The sequence below is a fragment of the Tupaia chinensis genome, unplaced genomic scaffold, assembly GCF_000334495.1.
Source record: "Tupaia chinensis unplaced genomic scaffold, TupChi_1.0 Scaffold139833_1, whole genome shotgun sequence".
Lineage (NCBI taxonomy): Eukaryota > Metazoa > Chordata > Mammalia > Scandentia > Tupaiidae > Tupaia > Tupaia belangeri.
The window spans coordinates 2,962,224-2,975,436 of NW_006199712.1; the positions used below are offsets into that span (position 1 = coordinate 2,962,224).

A 13,213-nucleotide genomic window follows, 5' to 3' on the forward strand; every position below is an offset into this window, starting at 1 on the left:
GCAAGGACCAAAAAGCGACTGCCGAGATAGTGGATTCCGGCGGGTATACACACGTGACTTCCGGCGTCCGTCACGCTCCCGGGCCCCGCCCACTTCCTCGCTTTTCCTGGGAGTCGTAGTAACCCGCCGCGGTCTTACAGTCTCTGGGGGTTTAGATCCTCTGCGTGTTCTAGTTTTTCGGGGCTGGCTGATGTTTCGCTCTTGTATTCGCAGCGCCAACCCTCGATAGATGTGAGCCGGTTGTATTTCCTGGGCGGGGAAAGGAGCTGCTCCTCGAAGAAGAAATGCCCCAGCTGCCTGGGGAGGATTTTCTCAGCTCAGAAAATAGCTCTGGAGCTGACCTGGGGCCCAGGCGTTTGATCGGCAGAGACACCGCGCGCCACGTCAGGTGTGTGCGCCCTGGTGGGAGAGGCAGATTTGCAGTCAGCCCACGTGAAAACGGTGACTGAGCCAATCTGTAGCGCGGATCATGCTGAGGAAGTCCGGAAGAGGAGCATTTGGCACAACGCGAGGGTGACCCGGTAGACGTTCTGTTGCATTTAGGGCGTCTGCTACATGGGTCCAAGCCGAGACCGGATGAGAAGATCGTAAATATCAGTATTCTAAATCTAGCATACGTCTGAGTTGTGTATCATTTTAAAAATGATATCTTATGGTTTTCTATTTCTTTTCATCGCAATGATAGGGGGAGCTCCATAGACGTTTGGGTACTTAATACTTTTTAAATTTTTTCTTATTCAGTATCTTCAGTATCTGGATTGAAAGAAGGGACGCTTGTTTGAGAAAGTCATTCCTTAACTGTCGCGGGCAAGAAAAGTAGAAATGGCGTTCCAGGCTTAGGGAGTAGTAGAAGTGAAAGCCTGTGGCTTGGGTCAGCGTACTCATAAGCAGTCAGGTTTCACTAGACAGGTGTGGGGAGAGAGGGGCCTGCAGAGGTGAGTGGAGCAGGTTCACAGAGTCCTGAGTAACCAGTGTGGGTAGGAGTTAGAATTCTGAGGCTGAAAAGGGACTTTCAACGAATGGGGCTGTTGATGTGGTCAGATTTTTTTTTTTTTTTTTGAGAGGCTTTTGCTATAGGGCGCGTGCGCTGGCCAGAAAGAGAGAGACAGAGAGACAGAAAGCGAGAAATCACCCCCACACACACAACCCCGGCGGATGGCCACGCTGCAGTCCCTTCTCTTAGGATCTTGGGCACACACGCACACACGCAGCGTGAGTTTAAGCCACCAGAACTGGCACTCAAACCATGGTCAACTACATGGGAGTCCAGTGACATACCCATTACGTTAACTGCTGGTCCCCAGGTTTTTGTTTGAAAACACTAAAACTCTGCTCTGGGACCAGTAGATGGTGTAATGGTTATGTCGCTGAACTCCCACATGGCTGATTGGGTGTGGTTCGAGTCCCAGACCTAGCAGTTTGAAACTCAGGTGGAGCACTGCATGTGTGCCTTCCCAAAATCACAAAAAGAGAATGGAAGAGAAGGAATTGCAGAGTGGCTGCCTCCCACCCCTTACACCTGGGGTTGGGGAGTTATTTCTTGCTTGCTTTCTCTCTCTACAGGGAGCACAAGCACTCTATAGCAAAAATCTCAAAAAACAAACAAAAAACTTTGCTCTAGGAGTTAAGAGGGGAAGATCATTCAAGACCACTCTCTTACATTCATCTATTCAAAATATTTTAAAGCTCCATTTTGTGTATAAAAGTCTCCCCAACCATTATAAGGTTACAGAGAGAGAAATAATACAGTCTGCATATAACTGAAAGCTTAGTGAAGAAGGGGGGGGGGCAACAAAGGGAACAGAAAACTAGCATAATTAAATTGATACTGCAAAAAAGGATCTGCAGCTGAGTGATTCTGAAAGCAGTCAGTCATTCTGAATAGGCATAGGGAAATTTCCCAGAGATGGGCAGGTTCCCCCAAGAAGTAGGTATTACAGCTGCTTCCAAAGAAGCAGAATTTTGTTTTTTGGAAGGAGGAGAAGAGGGAGGTGCTTAGAACAGGCTCTGGCATGAAGCTGACTCTCAGGAGAGGTTACCAGAGTATAAGCAGGGTGGGCCTCCTATTAGTGAGGGGGGGAAGACAGTGGGGGTAGAGCAGGCAGGAAGTAGACAAGCAAACTCAGAAAGTGACAAGCTCCGCGCACTAAATTAAAATAGAACAATGCTTTGTCTCCTACAGCCTGATGGAATTTATTTCCTATCTTGGATCCTGTCACATTTGTTCAATTCTGGTCCTATTCTCTGACCTTTGCCATGACCTCTATAATTGAAGTCTAATCATCCCTTCCCACCAGTCCTAGGTTAGAGACCCTGTATACTTCCTGTTCAAAGAGCTCATCCACTAGATCTTCCATTTGTTTACCATCTAAGATTAGAACGTGAAATCCACAGAGGTGAAGAGCGGAGTGGGATTCTCCTTGTGCCTGGTGGTATTCTGGCAATGCTACAGGCTGACTTTGGCACTATACAGTAGACATATGCAGCTTTTCAGTGAAATCCCCAAAGTCGTATGTCCTTTAAAAATAATTTTTGCAGGCCTGCAGGTGGTGTGATGGATAAAGGCATTGGATGCCCACATGACTGACCACGGTTCAAGCACCAGACCTTTCTTGCTTTCTCTCTTTCTTTCTGTGTCTCGCTATGGTCAATTTTTTTAAAATAACAATACCAATACATAAATAAAGGAAATAATTCCTTTTAAAAAATAACAATAGTAATAATTTTTCCTAGAGTTCAGCCATAGCGGTGTGCACTTTTTTTTTTTCAGAGAGGTTTTTTCAATAGGGCACGTGCGCTCAACAGAGAAACAGAGAGCAAGAAATCACCCCCCCCCCGGGGGGGGGATGGCCACGCCACAATCCCTTCTCCTGCATTCTTCTCTTGGGATCTTGGGCACACACGCAAATGCGCCCGGTGTGAGTTTAAGCCACTGGGTCCAAGACTTGAACCACAGTCGACGACATGGGAGTCCAGCAATATAGCCATTACGCTAACTGCTGGTCCTGCGGTGTGCACTTCTAAGATTGTGTACTCCACGGGCTGGGACCACATAAGAAGCTCAGGTTGGATTCGTGGTCCACCCCAAAAACTGAGTACTGTGGCTCGTGCCTTTAAACCCAGAGACTCGGGAGGCTAAGCCCGGAAGATCACAAGCTTGAGACTGGCTTGAGCAATATATTAAGACCCTGTCTGAAAAAAGAGACCTGAAGGCACCTCTAGTCCTAGCTGGGAGACAGGAAGGTCACGGTGGTGAGACCCTGTCTTAATAATTTTGTACTAAATATGTACCCCTGTATGGAATTAAAAATAAAAGTGTCAAACCAAATCCTTCTCTTTTGTATACAGTAAGCACCAAAGCAAGTCAGGTGACACAGAAGTAATACATAGGCCTGTATTAAGGCCTAATTTCGTACACTTAAATTCAAAATCACAATTCTATTTTCTATACAGGATTTTCCTCATACATGAAAGCCATCAAACTTTGACCCTATTACTCTAAATACAGATTAAGAGTTATTTTCATGAGATAACATGAAAATAATCCAAATAGAATTTCAAAGAATCTGAAATGTTTAATTAGAGTCACAGTGATTACTGCCAAGGGCCTATACATAAATAGAAGAATCATGCCATTTGTATTACATTTTTGCAGTCACACTAAAACCATGCCATTTTTCTCTTTCTGGTGTGTTGACTCTTTAATCCCCATATCTGCCATTTGTCTTGAAGGATTTTCTATGCAGCATCATATTCAACAGACGTGGCAAAATAATACCAGACAATAAAAAAAAAAAAAAAAAAAAAAAAAAAACACTACAGAGTTCTCACCGACCGCCCACACGCCGTACAGATAACATGAAAATAATCCAAATAGAATTTCAAAGAATCTGAAATGTTTAATTAGAGTCACAGTGATTACTGCCAAGGGCCTATACATAAATAGAAGAATCATGCCATTTGTATTACATTTTTGCAGTCACACTAAAACCATGCCATTTTTCTCTTTCTGGTGTGTTGACTCTTTAATCCCCATATCTGCCATTTGTCTTGAAGGATTTTCTATGCAGCATCATATTCAACAGACGTGGCAAAATAATACCAGACAATAAAAAAAAAAAAAAAAAACTCAGAGATTTTTCCCTGCTAGTCCAAGCTAGCAGTTTTGAATTGGGAGATTTTACATAAAAGAGGGATTCCAACTTTTCCTGAAAAATGGGAAAGTCCAGCAACACTGGGCAACAATCCAGTTGAGGTTTGCCACAGAGACTTCTTGGGAAGGGGATTGTGCACCTGAGCTGACCAGGCCTCCCCACTCACACAGTGGACAGATTCCGCAAACCCAGCCTGCTCATGGGCATTTCAGTTTTACGTGTTTGCTGCACAGCGCGTGTCTTACCCAGAGGTAAGGATCAGATGGTTAACAGCCAGTCCTCTTAAGCACCAACTAAAACAGACTGATCAGTCAGGTACACAAGGCTCAGTGCGTAGTGCTCATAATTCTTTTGAGGCCTCCCAAAATGTTTTTAAAAAAATTTGTAATGGAGTGTGTGCGCACATGGGAGAGAGAAGTGCGCACTCCACAGGGCTCAATCACACCATGCTCACCTTCCTCCAGTCCTTCAGCTGGCCGAGATCAGGCCTATACATCACCCAGGATGGTCCAGGCCAGGCAGGCCAGGGACCCTGAGGTCAGCTCTGCAGTCTGGCATGCTGTGGGCTGTGCCACAGAGGCTTAGGCCTAAAACGTTTTCATTACTTTTTAAGTAGGAAAAAAATAGTGGGGTAGAGAGAGCATTTAACAACATGAATGGCTGTGGAAGCTTTGCATGCTGAAAAAGAGACCTTAGAAATTTTTGTCCCAGAGGTCAGGAGGTTGCATGGTAGTTAAGGCACTGGACTCCATCGTGACCAACTGCAGTTTGAGTCCTGGGACCAGCAGCTTAGAAATCATGCCAGACCTGTGTGTGTGTGTGTGTGTGTGAGAGAGAGAGAGAGCAAAATCCCAAGAAGAGAATGGAAGAGAAGGGATTGTGGCATAGCCATCCCCCTCTGGGGTAGTGGGGGGTGATTCACTTTCCCTCTCTCTGTCTCTAGTGAACACACACGCTGTATGGCAAAAACCTAAAAAAGAAAATCAAATATTAGTAACCCCTCCGGATCCCCCCTTGCAATCACAGTTTGAATCCCCAGTCTGATTAGTCTCAAACGTACCAGGCGTATGTACAAGTGCCCAGGGTCTGACAGGACTGGAGGAAGGAGGTCACAGTATAACCAGGCCCTATAGAGGGTGCTCTTCTCGCTCTCTCTTTCTCTCCCTCTCTCTCTTTCTCTGTGTCTCTGGCTCTCCTTCTCATATGCCCACGCATGCTCTCTGGCATGAGCAAAGAAAAGAAAAATCAGTTTTAAAAGGTTGTCCCAGAGCTGAGGCCTCCTGCATTGTGCTAAGGGACCTCCCACTTGCCACTTTCATTCCAGAGAGACTTCAAGCAGCTCATCCCTGCTTTCTAGGCTTCAGGATATATTGACAGGTTGGTGGAAGCCAATTCCATGCATCTGTTCGTTTGGCATTTATTGAGTTTCTGGCATGTGCCAAAAGAAAGACGGTAAAGAGTCAGCTAAAATCTAACTTGGACTCTTCCGCTAAGAGACATCACAGCGCTTCTAGGAATGGTCAGGAATGGGCAGCAAGGAGCCTGTGAGCTCTGGAATTCCCATTTTCCATCCTTCCTGAGGAACTTGATTGCCTAAAAACCAGTCTTACAAGTAAGATTTCGGTGGCAACAACACCTCCCACCCCCAGCAAAAAATTGCAGTGTCACCATCCCCCCTCCCCAGGGGGCTGCTTTCTTGCTTTCTCTCTCTCTGTCTCTCCAGGGAGTACTAGGCTCTATAATAAATAAATAAATAAACTCTCTAAAAATAAAATAATTATCTGACTTCTTACTGATTGTATATTGAATTCCTTGACCATAGTAATTAGAATGGCTTTTGGCTTGTTTGTTCTTTTCCTGTCTTTGCTATACAGTACATGAGCTCACCAGAGAGAGAAAGGGAAGGGGGAGTGAGAAATCACCCACCCAAGGAGGATGGCGATGTCTCACAAGCCTGGAGTGTTTTACAAGCCTCCAGGCCCAGGACTCAAACCATGCAGTTGGTCATATAGGATCCAGCCACCTTAACCTCCATGCCACTGACTGGCCTAGTAGTGACATTTTAAAAACTATAAATGCCTGGGAGACAAGAGATACACAAAAATGGTGTCAAAAAGCATATAGCCTGGGGACCAGCGGATGGCATGATGGCTATGTCACTGGACTCCTACATAGTCGGCTTTCTTTTGAGTCCCGGATCCAATGGCTTAAAACACACCAGGCACATGTGCATGCGTGCCCAAGATCCCAAGAAGAAAATGAAGGAGAAAGGATTGCAGCATGGCCATCCCCCAGTAGGTGATTTCTCACTTTCTGTCTCTCTGCCTCTCTCCGTGTCTGGCAAGCGCATTCACCCTATAGCAAAAATCTCTCTGGAAAAAAAAAAAAGATATATATATATATGTATATATACACACATATATATATACACACATATATATACATATATGTGTGTGTGTATATATATGTATACATATATATATAGCTTGGGCAACATATATATGTGTGTGTGTGTATATATATGTACACACATATATGTGTGTGTGTGTATATATATATATAGCTTGGGCAACCCCATAGTGCAGTAGTTAAGGAAGCCAGATACCATATCACCAACCAAAGTTCAAATCCCAGCCCCAGACTTGAAAAACACACCAGGAACATATGCATGTGTGCCCCAAACCTCTACAAGATGGAGAGATGGATTCTGTGGCATGACTATGCTCCATCGGGGAGTGCTTTCTCTCTGTCTCTTTCTCTCTCTGGCAAGCACATATGCCAAAGTAGAATTCTCATAGACCACTCAGGGATTGTGAGACAAAGAATGCTGCTGGTCAGACAACCCAGTTAGAGAAGCACTATCACGGGGTTGTGTTGGGACCAACCAGGACACCTCCATGGCAAGGCAGAATGTCCTGCTCTAGACCTCAACGGGATCAGGCAGTATGGAAGGCAGAGTGGGAGGACGGGTAGAACTCTGTATCATTTCCCACAGCTGCTGTGACAATTTACCATAAAGTTGGTAGTTTACACAACACAAACGTGTTACTATACAGTTCTGGAGATCAGAGGCCTCCGATGTGGGGGCAGGCCTGTGTTCATCTTGGAGCCCTAGAGGAGAATCCTTTTCCTGCATTTTCTGGCTTCTAGAGCTCACCTGCATTTCACGGTCATGGCTCCCCTCCTCATCTCCGAGGCTGACAGTGTAACAACTCACTAACACCTGCCTCCACCCTCACGGCGTCTCTGCTACCTTCGTTACAGGCCCCTGTGATCACATCGGGCCCACTATGACAGCCAGGATAATCTCCCATCCCCAAAGCACTAACTTAATCACAGCAATACCATCCCTTTGGCATGTAAGGTAACACAGCCACGGGTTCTGGGCATCGTGACACGGACATCTTTGGAGGACCACTGTGCACCCTACCAGGGATCTGTAAGGAACGTTCGGCTTCTCTATTTTGTTCCTGGCTGGCAGGGAACAGTTTTGATTCTACCAGAGAACTGAATTGGAATGGTCCTAGGAAATAGAGTCATCTGTAATCAACTGAGTTAGGAAATTGCTATTGGGGCATTCAGCGAGTAGAAGGTATGGTTCCAGTGAAGCTACAAAAAGACAGATCCCTGTCGTCAAAGGGCTTACAGGGGATAAAAGAGACAGGTGTGTCACATACGAACGTGACACAGTAAGAAGGTACCAGTGAAAGCTGACCTTTTAGGCTGGTTTGTTCACCACTGCATCTGCAGTGCCTACAGCCGAGTCAGCACTAGGCAGGTGCTCCGTGAGCATCCGCTAGTGGGTGAAATCAACGTCAGACCTAGTTGGGGAGGAACCGAGGAGCAGGCTCTGCTTGAGAGGAGTCAGGAAGGATGTCACAGAGGATACCATAGACCCATCAGGAGTGTCTGCCCACCTCTCAAGATTTCACCTCTGGGGTTAACTCCCAGGAGCTGCTACAAGCTTCTCAGAAAGCAGGAGGGAGACTTGAGCACAATGTTGTCTCATTTTAAGAAAATGCAAATTATATTCATTTGATACAGACTTCAAAGTCTCTGGGACTAGCAGGTGATGTGTTGGTTAAGTCCCTGGACTCCCTCACACGTGGCCAACTGCCATTTGAGCCCCTAACCCGGTAGCTTAAAAATCATGCCAGGCACGTCTGCGTGCATGTCAAAATCCCGAGAGGAGAGGAGACTGGAGGAAAAGTGGCTGTGGCATGGCCAGCTCCCTTGGGGTGTCATTTCTCACTTTCCCTCTCTCTCTGTCTCCAGCGAGAACATGCCCCCTATGCCAAAAACCTAAATAATAATTTAAAAACTATTTATTTATTTAATTCCATTTGTTATTATTATTATTTTTAATTTGACCAGAAAGGAACACAGAGAGAGAGAGAGAGAAAGGGAAAGCAAGAAGGCAAGCCACCAGGTCTGGGACTCAAGCCATGGTCGGCCACGTGGGAGTTCAACTCAACGCCCTTCACCACCATGCCACCTGCCAGCCCCAGTAAATAATTTTTTAGAGTCTCCCTTTATGTACACGTTTTTAACACAAATTTCTTTTCTTTCCAGTTTGATTATCCCCCTCCCGCAAGAGCTATGTAGTTTCTATACAGGCAGGCTGAATGGGCTAGAAACATCGTTTACTACCTTGCCATGCGGTGGCGCTGCTGCCGCTGATAAACGAAAGCACCCGCCATCCTTTGTACTTGAGCAGGTGTTCCGTGAGCGCACACAGACTTCCGTTGAGTGATCTCGGTGCTCTCGTCCCAGTTACTGTTACAATTCCCAGTCTTCCCAGTATCCTGTCATGGTCAGCCAAGCGTTCATGGAGCAGTTGGGCTTGCCCTGATGCTGAGAAGTATGTTTAAAAAAATAACTCAGGAGAAATGAAATATGATACAAGGTGATAGGCTGTGTTGTTCACTTAGGAGAGACTAGTTGGCACGATGTTAGAGACAACCTAAATAGGAGAGATTTAAACATTAGGGATCCTCTCCCTGCCGTCCGTTTTGCTCTGCTTCTCCAGGAGGGCAGGGACACGGCTGGATCCAAGCCTGGCACATGTTAGCGGAAGTATTTGTCGAATAAATAATAAATGAACATGGAAGAAGATAAATACCTTACATATTGCCAGACAAAAATGGCTGAAGCCATAAAGTTTCCAAAGTAACTAATCATTCAAAATTGGTTTGATATGTAATCGTGTTGTGTCCTCCAGATGAAGTTAGAATGTGAGAGCTACCTATTGAATGCTGTTAAGAAAATCACACAACCCTCAGAGGGAAACATCATCCAAGGTGATAGTGACAGGAGCCAAACAGATCACCCTGTGCACTGGGCTGTAGATTCAGGGGTCTGTGTGCTCATTGGAATATATTTTTTTCATTTAGAAGTATATCATTTAGATAAAATAATTTATTTTTAGCCTTATGAGAAGTTTAAAAAAATTACCACTTGACTACCACTTTTTTTAAAGAATTACTTTGTTTAACTTTTTTTTTTTTTACTTTTTTAGGATTATTTATTTTAATTTTATTTACTCATTCATTTATTTTAATTTGACCAGAGAGAGACACAGAGAAAGAGAGAGAAGGAAAGTGAGAAAGCAAGCTACTGAGTCTGAGACCCGAATCACGGTCAGCCACATGGAAGTCCAGTGTCTTTAACCACTACGCCACCTGCCGGCCCCAGCTATCACTTCTTAAATGAGTTTACCATATCTATTACCTCTTCCCTATTACACGTTTTTGAGACATCATTTTTCAGAGAACGGTATTTTTTAAAGCATATTCTTATTGATTGAGTTGGCTTTAATGGCTAATAAACCCAGAAAGCCTTGACTTGGTAAAGTCCTTTTACATAGTTTGAAGTTGGTAAACCTTGGGGCCTTTTTTTAAGAGAGAACCTTGGTCACTTAGTGATCCAATAAAATTTTCAAAATCAGCAACCTGAATGTCTAGCTCTTTGACAATCTATTGAAGTGGATGAAATTATTACAAGTTCTTTTAGCAATGTTGTTGAGGGCAGAAATAGATCTTTTTGCTGTTGACCTATTGCTCATTCCAGTGCTGTGCTGGGATCTCTCAAAATCTGGGATCCCAAATTCATCAGAATGAGTTCCTAGCATGTTGTATTTCCTAATTTCAGCTATATCCTCAGCACCTTCTTTGGTTGCTTCCTCTCTCAATTCCAGCCTCACTCATGCCTCTGTTAAACGAATCAAAGATTCCAGCTGCCTGGTAGTGATTGGTGAGCTGTTTAATTGCTGGTTCTGCTTCCAGAATTCAAGTTAAAAAAAAAAAAATTTTTTTTGAGAGGTTTTTTGCTATAGGGCACGTGTGCCCACTAGAAAGACAGAGACAGAGAAACAGAAAGCAAGAAATCTCCCCCCCCCGGGGGGATGCCATGCCACAATCCCTTCACCTCCATTCTCCTCTCAGAATCTTAGGCACGCACACACATGCACCCTGCATGAGTTTAAACCACTGGGTTTGGAACTTGAACTGCGATCAACTACATGGGAGTCCAGTGACATAGCCATTCCGCCATCTGCTGGTCCCCAAGGTAAGAATCTTGAACCACTTGAGCAGCTTCTGTGGAGAGTCTTGGGAGACATAGCATCGGGAGTAGCCAATGTACTTTCTCAATAGCTGGTAGAGAATCAGGTCTATGGTCTCTCCAGGAACCACTTTTAGTCTTTCTGATAATGGTTTCTGAGAAACCACTTCCAGTACCAAAGTATATGGACCCGTGCTATTGTGGCACTGCTGACAATGCGCAGCTTCCCAGCTCTTACTGCAATCACATGTTCAGAGAGTAAGTGATCCTGATGCTCATTTGGGGTGTCTAACAGGATGAAGACCAAATCTAATCTAGACAGAAGGGCGCTCTTCATTTTTAAATTCTCGGAAACTGGGTTGGCTTTCTTGCAGTGTCTTCCAGCTGGATTTGCAGCAGCAATAGTGGAAGTTCTTGCAGGAAGGCTGCAAACCAGGCCAGCCTTAGCAAGACCAATGCTTTGCTTTTCCATGGCTTCTAAGAAGGCTTGACGTTGATTTCCCATCTTATCAAATTCATCTATGCCACAAACACCCTGATCACCATGTACCGGGGCACCAGCTTCCAAAGCGAAATCTCCAGAGGAACAGTCTTTTGAGAGTTCCAGTCAGACCAGAGGTGGCTGCAGTTTTACCACAAACACTGACGCCATGTGGAGCAACGTCGCATCCTGCCTGTAGCACTGGGCTCTTTCCCAGGCTTGGATCTCCAACCGCAAGGACGTGTGGGTCTCCTTGCATTGGAATTCTGTTTCGGTCATCTGCCTATTCTGGCTTCCTTCGAAGAGTGCTAATGCCAAACCTGCTTTAACAAGTTCATGACCAAAAAGGACAGGGCAGAGTGAGTTGACAATGAGTTTAGACAGGTTTTCTTCAGCTTGAATCTCTCGGGTGGCACAAAAGTCTTGGAGAACTCCATCAATGTTCCATGTACTCATCCTCAGAAGGCTTTTCTTTTCTGTCCTTTGCTATTGCTAACAGAATTTGCTCCGATGTACAAAAGGAACATGCCACTTGTCATTATTTTTATTAAAAATAATTATTTTATTTAACTTTTTTATTTATCCATTTACTTACTCATTTATTTTAATTCGACCAGAGAGGGACAGAGAGAGAGAAAAGTGAGAAAACAAGCCACCAGGTACAGGACTCAAACCACAGTTGGTCATGTAGGAGTCCAGCGCCCTTAACCACCATACCACCTGCCAGCCCCCACTTGCCATTCTTAATGAGAACCTTCTTTAGCATTTGAGACTTTGACAGTTCAAACTTATTGTTACTGTGTCTCTTGGGACACAGCTATCCACAAGATCACCAACAAGCTCACTTTCTAATGTTCCCGGAATCCGAGCTGCTTCTCGCTGGTCATCAGACATCAGCTCCTGGATTTTGATCTACTGCCAGTCTGTCGTAACTGTTCGAGGAGAACTACAGAGAGCACTGAAGGACTTCCCTCGACAGACAGGCACAGGACGCTTTGTGGGAAGATTGTATTGTCCATCTGAAAGAGAAAAACTCTGAACTTCTCTGCACATAGCACCAAGAAAAGCCATCTTGGTGCAAGAAGTTTTATATTACTGATACGAGCCACCTGCAACATTATCTTCCATAGTAATTGGCTCGGTCATCCTTGAGCTGTGTCAAAGGCTCATAGTTATATACCCCTGCATGAACGTGAGGCACATTTAACATTGTTTCTCCATCACTAGACAATCCTTCCTGGGCCTGTAATTCAGCTGTACGCCTTTCAAGGTCCTTAGTTAATACCTGATGTATTGCAAGGCACATGCAAGCCAAGGTTTTCTTGGGTGCCTCTCAGCTCACTTGCTATATCCAGCAACAAGTTCGTTATTTCACCATCTTTTGCTAGTTCTTTAAAGTCCACTAAACACTTCCTTTTCTTTCTGTCTCATCCTTTTCATATACATCAAAGTGCTTTGTGAAACATTTTTCAAGTGCTTGATTCTTCTCAATGAAAGAAGAGCTATCACTGTAAATTTCAGAGAAATAAAGCTTCCGGCCTTGTGTATGGTATGAAGTGATCCAGTGTTGACGGTAATAGCGAAGACTGTGGGGTTCGTTCAGAAGAATGTTTTCCTGTGGTTTTACTCAGGTCAGGTCTGTGTTCTCTTTCTCTCCATTTTCCTGAGAAGTTCCCACGACCTCTTCCTCTTTTGCAGCTTTGAAAGCTTTCTCATCCAAACCCTCTGCCTCTACACTCTCCGTGCATGTCTTCTGCAGTGCAAAGCATAGCAAATGCACCCCAAGCTAAGGTCCAGTCTCCCTCTCGCTCATTTGCACATTAACTAAGAAAATGCCCTGGTAAATCCACACCGAATTAGACATGTAGCAGAGCCTTGTGCCATTTTCACAATTGTATTTATTTCTTTTATGAGCATTAAAAATAAGTAAAAGATGAGACTGGATGGTGTCACAGCAGTAAAGCATACTCCTCTGCAAGGCCAACCCACATGAGAAAGTTCCTGGTTCAAGTACTCC

General features: G+C 44.6%; 1 pseudogene; it reads right to left on the minus strand.

Annotated features, from left to right (window-relative positions):
- Positions 1–10,012: 10,012 nt before the first annotated feature.
- On the minus strand, positions 10,013–12,944 carry LOC102479530 (DNA helicase MCM8-like; annotated as a pseudogene).
- Positions 12,945–13,213: the final 269 nt, after the last annotated feature.